Below are 13,316 nucleotides of genomic sequence, written 5' to 3'. Positions count from 1 at the left end.
CTGCCCATTTGTATGGCCTGAAGTGGGCATAAATGACGAGAAAAATGATTTAAAAGTGCCAATGCTGTTTTGTAGTCGCTGCTGCAACAATACTCCGTTGCTGCGACGGTCTGCTGTTCAACTTATATTGCCCATTTGGGCGTCAATACAAAAATCATAAAGGGCAAATGCATTATAAAGCAGATGAGTGCAATATCCTTAATTTGTATATTTCACCTTTCCAAGTCACGAAAAGATGCTCCCAATTTTTGATATTTTTGTTTGAACTTTTACAGATGAGTATCATTTCAACTTCTTTTGCCAATTCATTGTTTTTAGAATTGGTTATCATGGTGCATTTGAATTGCACAGTTGCACATTATTCTGAAAGCAGATGCTAAATAAAAAAACGTACAGTATAATCTAAGGCGCTTAATAAACCCGGATTGAAACATACATTTTTCGTAACACTCTTCTTTGGAAAGTTCGGAGATTTTTTTCACCCTTAGCTTAAAGCTCTGTTTGCTGCAACAAATCGATTAATAATTATGTTTTTAGATTTCCGCCTTTCCACATCGCGTGACATTTGAATGGGTTTGGTCATATCCGCGTTGTTATGGAGCTCAACAGTCTTTGCTTTTCTTTCGATGTTAGAGACCAGTCCATCCCTGTCCTTACATTTTTAAGAGAGGATGGCTTTGTCATCGGCATACGCGATGGTTAGGCCGAAGCGGCTGCAAAGATGACCGGATTTCACATCGCCCTAGCTAGCGTAGCGCAAAAACTAATTTAACACAGTTATTGATAAGTTGGTTGGATAAGTCCAAGGTTGACTGTTGCATAAGGACTTTTCCTTTGGTGTTTTTAATGGTACCCATAGTTAAAGGTAATATTTTTTTGTTTATGCCGTGCTCCGTGAATGTTTTGCATTAGACTGAACACCTGGTCAGTTGTTGAGCGACCGGGGTAAAAACCACACTCACACTATCAATCCTACCAGACATGCGTCAGGAACAGTTTCTTCTCTTCATAGTCGTAGCATGAACTTGTGTATCACAGCTCTTCCATCCTCGTGCAGAGCTTTAAACAGATCAGCGGTTCATTCCATATAAAAAGACTTAATATATTTAGCAATAAATTTGTGTCAGATTCTGTCCACCCTGTGAGAAAAAGAAGTGATAAAAAAGCGAAATTGAAATGGTTTTTATGCGGAGCTTTTTTCGTTCCACTAGAAAAAAACTGTTTCTATTATTTTATGTTCATGCACTGAGATTCGAACCTACGCACTCCGGAACAACACTATCGCGAAATTCCATGGTAAACTTTTAAGAATCAAATTTCATATAAATTACAGAGCATATAAACTAACCTATTTCTAAATAAAATTGTACATAGAAACCTAGTTCCTAAATTTAAATTCGATATTAATCCTTTTGGTGTTGTGTAATTTCTAGCTAGCCATGTTCAAATATAAAAGATGGACACCATTTCCAAAGCATTGGGTTTTTATTCAGGTTTTAAAACTGGAAACCTGATCTCAAAAATATACTAATGCAAAAACCGAATTTTCAATTTTCTGCTTAAAAGAAAAAAATGATTAACAACGAAATTTAAAAAAAACATATTAAGAAAGGTCATGAAAGCGAATTAAAAGAAAAGGTTTTAGAACCACCGAACTTTTTCGAACATCCCGAGGTAAAATATATCTTCATCAGTATTTTATAAAGAAGCTTATGAGAATTCGGCATATGAGGCAGATAATAGTTTTACGAAGGTTTTCAAAACAAACTTTGAAAATTATACTCGAACATTTTCCGTTGGAGCATGCCACTTGAATGGCTCAATTAATTTTAGTAGCTAATGAAGCTTATTATCGGTCAATTTCGCAACTATCAACAATCTCGAAGCTATTTGAAGACATTGTGAAACATAAAATATATTTCAAGCTCTTAGTCACTAGCAACCAATATGGTTTCGTGTCTGTCAGATCAACTATTTCGAATTTAGCGATATTCTCTGAATTCTGCATGCATGCTTTTAATGATAGATTGATACTATCCACACTGACTTTCAATTTTATTACACAAATTAGCAAGTCTTGGGTTTCATTAAATCTTTTTAACCAGAGTTAAAGATTACCTCTCTCTCGTCTCGTAAATGTGTATGTAAATGTTCTGACGGCTTCATAGAGCTATAATCAGAGGAGTCCACTGAAATCTCAAAGAAAAATAAATTTTGATTTTTTTAATTTTTACTAAAAATAAATCTCAGCAGCCTCAACAGCCTTAGAAAAAATGGTGTTTCTTTAAGGAAATTTGTCAAAACTAATGTTTTTTTTGAAATAACTATTTTAATTTTAAAATGGTTTTTACATGTTTTGAATAGTTGGACATTTTTTTTACGGATGGTGTTTGATTAATGGGATAGTTAGGTCTGTAGAATAAGAGAGAATAATGGAAGTTAATAGGAGAAGAGCATATAAGGGACTACCCAAAAGTATTTCTGAGCTGAATATCTCAAGAATGCTCTTCTGATCATAGAGGCGAAATTACCACCTCCGTATAATTGCATAGTATTCCGAATACCAGGCAAAATTCTCAACTGAGTTCACATGGTTTGTTAGCACACACCCAGCAATCCATCGATTCATTCATCTCATAAGCTCTGAGCAGGCTAATAAAGATAAGCGGGGCATGATGTGGTTACTTAAATACTATTGTATTTATTAATCAAACTGAAGACACAAGCTGCATTATATCTTTTAATTACTGGCTTGGCTTTAATAAAAAGTTAAAATCCGCAGGCGCTTTCCATAATTTAGTTTAAGAACTGGTGGGGAACTGTAAACATGTGCTCTTGGCTAATAAACATATTTGTCTACTTTGCCATATACCATGCCGTATACTCGTATATTGGCAACACTGACATGCATACATATGTCTCACCTGCAATAACGAAAAAATACAATAAAATTAAATTAAATCAAAACAGAAAAAATTAAAAAACTGGATAAGGAGGCAAATAAATTTTAGCTGGAAAGCAATTGGAAAAAGAAAAAACTACACGATTAATGATCATTGCAACTGCAAGGTCATGGAAACCAGCTAGAAAATAAAAGCAAGGTGCACTGGTGCACCGCTGGATTAAAGCCAAAACTAAACAAAATTTCTCAGCAGTCATGACAGCGAAACAGCTGATCGATAAATAAACATAGGTAACGTGCATAAATAATCTTAGCTGAATAAGAAATGGAAAAATCGAACAGCAGACCAGAGGAAAAATAACAATAAAAGCCACAATCAGCAGCGCGAACAGAAATAAATAACAAATCTCGCCAAATCTCTCCTTCGTCTCGCTGAACTACCTGAAAACTTTTGTAGGCAGACAACCACAACCACCAGCAAAGTGTGGCAACCCACAAGTCCCTCACAATCCTATAGCCACCTGCGCTTCGCCTCACCCGAATGCCGCATACAAGTTTGGCGTATTTTATTAATATTTCATTTTGTGTAATTTATAGGCTTGATGTCACTGTGACCAGTGCGCTCAGTGGAATCGTTGCACTACACAAACACAAGCTTGCACCCTCCTGCCGGGAAAGATTTATGCAGCTCTAAGATTTAATATACCCTGCTATTGATTCTCATATATATGTGTATTAGGCACTCAACTTGAATTTAATCGACCATTGGCTTCGCCAATTTGTTTCACTCATCCAGTATTTTTGTTACCGACGACTCTCGAGTGTTTTTACCTTTATTCTTTATACTCTTTGTGGCTGCGGCAAGGGAAAAGAAAGTCATGCACATCCCAAACTATTCAAGCTTTACTGAATACAAGTTTTCTTTTTATGTTTAATACTATGTCATCGAATTGGTGTTTGTATATTTCGAGCCAATTGGGCACATTCACGGCCATTTGAACTAATTCTTTGCAATTCGCTCACTTTGCGCTCGGGCTTGACTTCTCTCGTTGGTAGACAAATTATTTGGCCACAATTCACTTTCAGTAAGTATAGGTAGATATATTAGAAATATCACAGCAACAAATAAAAGATCTTACTACATGTGAATGTAATTTTAACAAACAAAATTACATGAGTTTGTTTAGAATTCATCATCAACGAAAAATAAAGGGTGCTTTTTAGTTGCATAAATTCTTATGCTTCTTATTTCGATATCGATAATTATGGTTAGATAGCTGAGAACAACACTCCTACCTTGTGGAAATTTGCTTTGAACAAAAATTAATCTGAAACATCTTTTACATCTAAACATCGTAACATTTTTCGAAATGAGGAAAAAAATGAGTGAGCTGCCGCTGCCTGGATTTTTATAGGAAACGTATGGGGTTTCCCTCAAATGATTTCTAACACAGCTGAAGGCAAAGGAAGGAGATGACAGGAGTTGAACACTTCTTCTGCTACTGTCGCGCACTTGCCAGATATCCCTGCCTAAACTTTTACTCTCTGAATTACTGGCAGACTTGAAATCCGCAGCCATCCACAGTATTTTTTCGTTTGTCCGAGAGACGAAGTGGGTTCACCACATTTGGAATTATAGAGAGAACTTGAGTACAAAGTAGTAGTATCACAAATTACCTCTAGGCCTAAATGGACTGTCTCTACACGCTTATGGAGTGTGGCAACCACCAAAACCTAACCTAATCTGTATAAATTGACAATTTCAGCGTCGTTGACGAATTTTCAAATTTCGCGGGCTATGTACATTCGACTTTCCATTACTATCTCTATCTAAATGGATTCAAAAGCACTTGAAATGTTGGCAGTGGCATACGGTGAGAGTACTCTGAGTAAAAAAAATGTTTAAAAGTGATATACGCTTTTCACAAAAGACCGAGAAGATGTGAATGACGACGCTCGCTTTGGACGCCCCAGCACATCAACAACCGATTAAAATGTTGAAAAAGTGAAGAAAATTGTTTGGAGAATCACAATAAGAGAAGTTGTTGAGGATGTCGGCATATCGGTTGGTTCGTGGCATGCAATCTTTTTGGAAATTTTGGGCACGAAGCATGTGGTAACGACGATCGTTCCAAAATTGCTAAATTTTGACCAAAAATAACGTCGCATAAGCATCGCTCAGGAATTGTTGAATGACGTCAACGATGATCCAGATAACTGGTGACGAATCATGGGTATATAGTTATGACATCGAAAACAAAGCCCAATCGTCCTAATGGAAGAGTCCAGCAGAGCCAAGCGTCGATAGCGAAAAATCGCCAAACACGCAAAACACGCAAAACACTTGTCTTATTTATGACTCTCCCAAACAAACTAAGCATGCTTTATTACTAAAACCGTGAACATAACTTCGAGAAGAGTATACTAATATAAAAACTACTAATCCAAAGTCGAATATACGTAGCCCGCGAAATTTGAAAATTCGCCTTACTTTTTTAACAAACCACGTATGTGGCAGCGCCATACACCCTGTTCCATTTTTGATCCATCAGTAAAAACATTGATGGTGTTACTCTTCGGAACCAAGCCTTTGCGCCGTCCTCGATAATGGTCTTTAGTGATTTTCCAAAAGTCGTAACTGGAACCATATAGCTTGAATTGACCGTGGTACTACCAGTAATAGAGCTATGTGCGAAGGTTCTAGAGGTAAGCTGGTCACAGCTGAGTTTGCACCTCGATTTTTTACATATAGATCAATCGGTGTTACGTTGAGGATGGCCTCGAGAGCTTCCGTTGGAATTGATTTCATAGCTCCCGTAATGCAAAGTGCGGAGATTAGTTGAACTTTCCCAAATGGCCTGAGATAAGTTTTCTTCCCAATATGTCATATAGTAATATCTAACGTCCCACTACCCAGTCCTCCTTTGAAGGAAATATTGCAGTAAAGAGTTTATTAAAATGAAGATCTGCACTGTTACAGAAATCTGTAGTAGCTGGAATAGTGGACAACTTTTCTAATATACTTTATCGAATGGCCTTTATTGAATGTTTTTATGAGGGCGAGTTCCCTGAGCCTCAATGCTGATCACCGTCCATGTGCCGGATACCGCACTAATCGTACATACAATTGGTCTTATCATTACTGAATAAACCAATGTACTACTTTCGGAGATAAGCCACAAGTTAATCCTATGGTTTTTTTGCGTGAGTAAAGAGACTTTCCTCACTCTGTCTTCTAAATTTAAATTCCAATTTAGCTTTCTTAAGAAGTTTCCGCGAACAACCGATTGTCGTGAAAGAAATCGTGGAAAGAAACATTCTCATAAATGTGTTTCTGTAACATAAAGAAAATATCATATTAACTCTTGCAAACGTATAATCATGAAGCATTTTCGCAAATTTCTTCAGGCGCAGTCTGAAAAGTAACTACACAAACAAATTAGGGGCAATTAAATATGTTGTTCACACTCGTAACGGCGTTTTCATACAGAAAAATAGTATTTCCTTTATTTTTAGCATTAATATAAATTTTACGATTTAAGTACTCACATAATTAAAAAAAAAAATATTTAAATGTTCTGTCATTAGCAAGTCTGAAATGAAAACAAAATTAACTATTACTGTTAAAAATTTTGAAACTTAACAGGCCTCTTAACGGTATCTAACTAGGCTATTAACGCCCGCATTGAGAATCGCACACAGAACAAATCGCTTTCATCTGACGTACTATTCCACGCCTACCTAATTATGCCAATGAAAATCGGGTGGGGCACGAAAGTGATACTAACATAAAATATAACTTATAAAAAATATACTTTAATCATTAACAGTGCATTTTACAAATATTAATAGCAAATAAAAAGAATAAACAACTTATTATAGAGTAATTTTTGCGCTCTTATTGAACTCAATGAAAACATAATCAAATTCAGTACACATTCGGAATTCCGAGCATATGGAGTTCAATAATTCAATTCAATTCACAGTGCTACGGTACACCAAGTTCTGTGGTTCGTGCAAATTGCATACTCGTACAGCCGTCTACGAAACTTAATTAATGTCACTCATACGCCATGTAGGCAATTAAACAAGCCAACACACGCCCACCAACATACTGATGCGCGAACAAGTTGCCGTACTGTGGTCACCAATGAAGTGTTTAGCACTACCCGCACAACCACAAATCATATGTAAAATTTGTGTTATGTAAGCGCAAAACATGAACACCGTTTGAAACGTTAGTTAGGCGGAAATATGTGTAAAACTTTCTAAGCAATGAGGGCATTTACTAATTTCATTTCATGTTATGCAACTTAAAATGGAATTTGGGGAAACAGACGGAAGACGGCAGCCCGGATGTCGGCATGTCGGCATGTCGGCAGGTATGCGACTGACCAATGTTTATTGATAGGCCGACGTTGGAAAATGTATGCAAATTCCTGTGCAATCAAATTAAAATCACATACAAAGCCAACTCACTGCTCACCACACTCATTGTAGCTAAATGCTCCACTTGGTTGTAAGAGTAAATTTCATAATTATTACCACAATAGGGAGTTTCATAATGGTGCGAATCGTGGCTCTATGGCAACGCAGCGACGCAGTAGCTGCGACAATTGAGGTCATTAACAATTTAACAATAATTTAGTGTGGAGCGATTTGCTGTTCATTTTGTTAGGCGGCATTTTGGCTCTGTTTGATTTGGATTATTTCGGATGAGTTTGATTCGACCAACGGTGATTGTGTATAAAATTCATGCGCGCAAATGTAGTTGTGAATTTGAATGTAATCGTGTGAATATGTATGTGCAGTTGGAAGTAGACTATATACATACATATCCACTTGCAAATTGTACACCATTGGCAAGTTAATTGCTGCGCCAAAAGCTGTGTGGGTGTGGACCACTTAGTGTCACAAACGACGAGAGATATGGAATATATGTAACAACAACCAGCGCATTTGCAGGCAACACGCGTCATGAATAGATTTTAGTCGAAATGTGCATTTAATTTGGATTGTTCACCAATTGGCCCTACCTCACAAAAAACAGTTTTAATAGCCTGCTAAAAGGCGAATATGCACTCTATGGCATCGGGTGCATTTTGTTGCCCGCAGGCATTTAAATGCTTTCTATTTTATTATTTGGTTTGGTTGTTAGCCTTTGGCAAGTATTAGCGTTCATAATCAGGTATTAAATTTATGATAATTGCTTTTCGATACCATATTTCAATATACATACACTCATATACATATAATACATTTGTAGACAACTTATTTAGCGCATCTCAATTTCGAACATTTTGAATTCATATGACAGAATTAGTACGCTTCCGTGCCTTTACCTTAACTATAAAAATTACCTGGCTTGTTGCAGCCATCTATATAGCCCGTTTTCTTAAGTATTTCGCTGAGTGGGTTTGAGCTTATTGTGAACCAAAAGTGCTCAGCGCATTGCCATAGAAAATGCTGCTGCGAATGGCGATTTCATATGTATAACGTGAACGGGGAGAGTCTGGGAGCTTGATTCTAATTCTCCAATTTTACATCATCATTCGTTTCATTATTGCTTCATTACCTCTATATTATTATTGCCTCGCCACTTTTCACCCGCATAAGGAGGGAGACTGGATCCATTTCACCAAACACGACAGCATTTAACGAATGCAAGTCGTTTTGACACTGTATTGTTGATTAAGTTTTGTTGTTGGCTTAAAAATTTTCGCGTTGTGTTGCATGTTTTTAAAATAATAGCTTTTTGAATTTAGTGATGTACATATATCGGCTTTAATGTTCAAAAGTTTGACAAAACATTTGTGAACTGTCCAGGGACAGACAAAATAAAAGATAAGGTTTTTATTATATTTTGTTTCCAAATTATTTTCACCTCTATTATTAAATCATTATCAAATATTGCTTTTTTTTTTCTTCGATTGTTGCAAGGGCGAATATTCCTTGTGTGTTATTTAGATTAAGTGGTGAATAATTTTCGTCTGCTAGGGATATTACTTTGTGCCAACTATATGTGTGTGTGTAAGAATTTACGTAGTGCTATTGTTTGATTATTATGTAGGTTGTGAATATCTATTATATAGTATCCCTATACCTCCTTCGCTTCGGGGTAGGGTTATTATTAGTATGTATGAGTTAGGATGTACACATGGACATAGAAAATGTCTAGTTTAGTGCTTTCGTGTGGTTATTTCTATATTGTTTAAATCTGTTTCCGACCATTTTAAAATTCCAAAAGAATATGTTAATACTGGGATAGCATATGTATTTATAGCTTTGGAAATCTTTTTGGAGTTACAATATGTTTTAATTATTAGAATGAGGGGTTTTTTATATTGTATGCATAGTTGTTTCTTTATTAATGGGTGGTCTATTCTGGTACTCTGTTGAAATCCTAAATATTTGTATGACTCATTTGCTTCCATGTTTTCTAACGTTTCGTCGTTCAGGCGTTTCAGTTGCATTTTCAAATTGCATTTTTAAATCAGCAGTTATTGTCTCTGTTATTTTAAGGAGCCCTTTCAGCTGTGTCTGAGTGGTGGCAAATAACTTAATGTCATCCATGTATAGGAGATGTTGGGATTGTAAATTGTATTTCCTTCGTTGTTTTTGTTGAATTCAATAAGCAGATTCATTGTGTTGCATTGGTACTAACCATATACCCTTCCAGTAGTTAATATTTTTTTCTTTAGTTGGTATTTCAATGTCTGTTTTTTTCCTTGCACGTGATGCCTTTGTAGAACGACTTCTGTTTATTTATAAAAAGTTTGTTGTGTTTCTTCCTCATGTTTGACTCTTTGTATCTTGCTAGTCTAGCGGCGTAAACTTTCAATTTTTGCCTTTGTAGATCTATGATTTCCTCTATTGGCTTTTTAAGGTTAATTTTTAATTTTTCTATGTGTTTTAAATTTTTTTCTGTTCTATTCCATATCTTTTCTGAGGTTGTTGGTCTTGTTCTCAATTCTGATTTGCCATTTTTGTTTTCTTGAGGTGCCTGAGGTTTTGTTTTGTGTTTTATAATTTCGATCATTCAATTTTATTGTTGTTATTGCAGATACGTAAACAAGGATGTGGTAATCTTCTAGTCTTGATTTACCGTGAATTAGGGCAGGTGTAGTATTTAATTATTTATTATGTATGTGTGGTGGATGGTTTGCTTGAAAATAAGTTTAGGTATACCTATAAGGACGAGTTGTCGGATCAGTTCTTTCCCATTTGATTTTGTTTGTTTGAAAAGCAGCTTTTACTTTTTAGAAGAGTTGGTATTCTATATTATCGGGCGCTGAAGTTGTGCTGTCTACGTTGATAATGAGGTTGGTGGCTGTATTGTTGTTTCCATCTGTTTAACAGTTATTTGAGGTAATTGTTCAAAGTTTTGCTGGGATATTGTATTTATTTCTACTGCTACTTGTTTTTTACTATTTTGAATGTCTACGAGTATACTGGTTAGTTTGTATTTGTAATTATGTATAATTTGAATTGTTGATCCGCGAGTCTTTGCTGTGTTATTTCACTGTATTGGGGACATATTTCTGTAAATAGTCGGGGAAGCTTGTAGGCTACTAATCGCAGATTTCTCTTTTAAGGGCAATATCGCTATTCTTTCGAATAGCCAAGCTGCAATTCAGGCACTGGATTCGGCGGCAACAACTGCAAAACTGGTGGAACAAAGCAGGATTAGCCTTACCACCTTGTGCGTAAACCATAGAGTTACCTTAATCTGGGTCCCGGGACATCAGAGCATTGAAGGTAATGAAAAAGCACATGAACTGGCAAGAAGGAGATCTGCCATGAATAAAGCACTTGTAGAATCGGTATTCACACCATTGGGTGCAGTCAAGAGTGCAATTTCCCTAAAATACCTCCGAATCGCGGATTGTAGATGGAGACACCCGACGAAATGCAAAATTAGCAGAACGTTATGGCCCACCTACAACCTTAAGCAATCGTCAATATTGATAAACATGAAACGACGGGACACCTGGAGACTAACGGCAGTCATAACTGGCTTTTGGTCTGTCGGAGAACAAGCAGCCAAAATGGGCATGGGTTGTGAGACACATACTGTCACAGTTGTAAGCAACCGAAGAAAAAGGAAACAATCTTCCACTTCCTCTGTGAGTGCCCTGCTCTATGGAAGGACAGAATGTTAATCCTGGGCAAACCGCTGTTCGAGAATCTCGAACAACTGTCTGGCTCAGCCGTCAACAACCTAATAAGGTTCTTAAACCGCACAGACTGGATATAGTCATGCTGTAAATAATTGTTAAACAAGTTGGTAACGAGAATATGGCAACGAAATGGTGCGGACCACTTTAGCTATTACCGAACACAACACCTGAGGTAGCAGCCCTGCCACCAAACTTTGGGGTTGCAGGTTGATAGCTTATGACTTCCGAGAATTTATTATCAATATTTCAACAAGAGAAAGATTCCGGACGGATTTTATGATGACGGAAAATTGCTAACATTCCACAGGGGAAAGTTAGATCCTTTAACCAACCAGGAAAACTGGCACAGTTTACATCTGAGTACTTAAGGCTACTTATACATTTCCTAGGGATTAATGAAACACGATCGAACATGAGCGGGGAAAAACGTACGACTAACGGCGACACATATTCCTAGGAGGGAAACCACTTAGAGTAACAGAAAAGGTGAAATATCTAGGACTTATACTGGATAGGAAGCTACATTGGGGGCTTACAATCGCAGATAGAGTACGCAAATCTATGATGGCGTTGTGCTCGTGCGGAAGGCTAATTGGAAAGAAATGGCTGTACACAGCAGTGGTTAGGCCTATTCTCTACTATAGTATTGTAATATGGTGGAATGCCCTTGAGAAGGGTGTGAAGAAAAAACTTGACAAGGTTCAAAGACTAGCATCTGTTCTTATAACTAGCGCGATGTCAACCACACCATCGAAAGCATTATATGCGACATTGAACTTCCTGCCGGTAGATCTTCAGGCAAAACATATCGCGCGTAGTGCGGCAATATGGCTGAACACTCTAAGTAAGTAGTCAAATAAGAGCTACGGTCACGGCAAAATCCTGGCTGGCACTTCGGAGATGATCGATATCTGGAAATGACTTCTACATTTTCACTGACAGCCAGGCGGCGATAAAATCCCTCACAAAACAGTCGACAACCTACAAGGCCGTCATTAAATGCCGCACATCTCTTAACGAGATGGCTGAGTCATTTCGCTTACGGGTAACATGGGTTCCTAGCCATTCCGACATCGAGGGTAACTGTAGACCCGATGAACTAGCGAAACTTAGCACCAAATTGACCGATGAGTAAATAGACAATGACGTAGGTATACCCTAACAAACATGTAAGCTACGCATTCTTGAAGAAATCGTAAGGAAAGCAAACGAAAGATGGCGTAATTAAGCCTGCAATAACTTGCAAAATCGCCCGTCAACTGTGGCCGACTCTCATTGCTAAACTCACAGAATCTCTGCTAAGCCAAAATAAACACAGTCTTAGCACACTGATTTGGGTCATAACGGAACACTGCCTAATAGGTAGGCACGCCCAAAGGATGGGTGTGCAAGGACATAACTTCTGTAGAAGTTGTCTTGATGAGGAAGAGACAATCTTGCACTTTCTATGCTATTTTCCTGCTATTCTAGGCAGACAAATTTTTAATGATTTGGAAGATCTCAGTTCTGTGGAAATAGGAGATATTCTAAAATTTTTGAAAAGCGTACACTGGTTTTAGGATAAATAAGAAAAGCTCCCCACGCGGCATCATAATGGGCTATGAGCCTGAGTGTGGTTGTCTGTAGTCTGAAGCGGTTGTCCTGCTTCAACCTAACCTAACCTAACGGCGACTTGATAATATACTCTGGTATGCGTAATAAAGAAGACTCCCATTTACTTAAGTAAGAAGGCAACAAAATCACTACTAGAGTGGCATGCAATTTCTGAATGTATTATCACTGTGTGTTTAAACTCTAAAGTGCGAAAAATTAATATTTTGCAGTGTTATGCTGGCAGATAAAGAACAATTTTACGACTATTTGCCGCCAAGATTTTTTTATTTTATTTGGCGACTTTAGTGTCAGAATAGGAAGCGACAAATCTGGCTTAGAAGAAATGTTAGGAACACAAGGTATAGGAGGGAGATACGAAAATGGCGAGCTATTCATTGAAATATGTCAAAAACATGGACTTATGATTGGTGAATCAAGATTTATCCATAAACTAGTACACAAAACCACTTGGACAGTGTCTAACATGAATTTGCAAACACAATATTTTCAGCTAGATGACATATGCGTCAGTAAGCGTTGAATACATGCGTTACTCGATTTCAGGAACAAGCGCAGCGCTGAAATAGGCAGCAACTATTACCTAGTCATGACAGAGCTAAAATTAAAAGCACTTGTAGTAA

The sequence above is a fragment of the Anastrepha obliqua genome, chromosome 5 (genome assembly GCF_027943255.1).
Source record: "Anastrepha obliqua isolate idAnaObli1 chromosome 5, idAnaObli1_1.0, whole genome shotgun sequence".
NCBI lineage: Eukaryota > Metazoa > Arthropoda > Insecta > Diptera > Tephritidae > Anastrepha > Anastrepha obliqua.
This window is presented reverse-complemented; position numbering follows the sequence as displayed.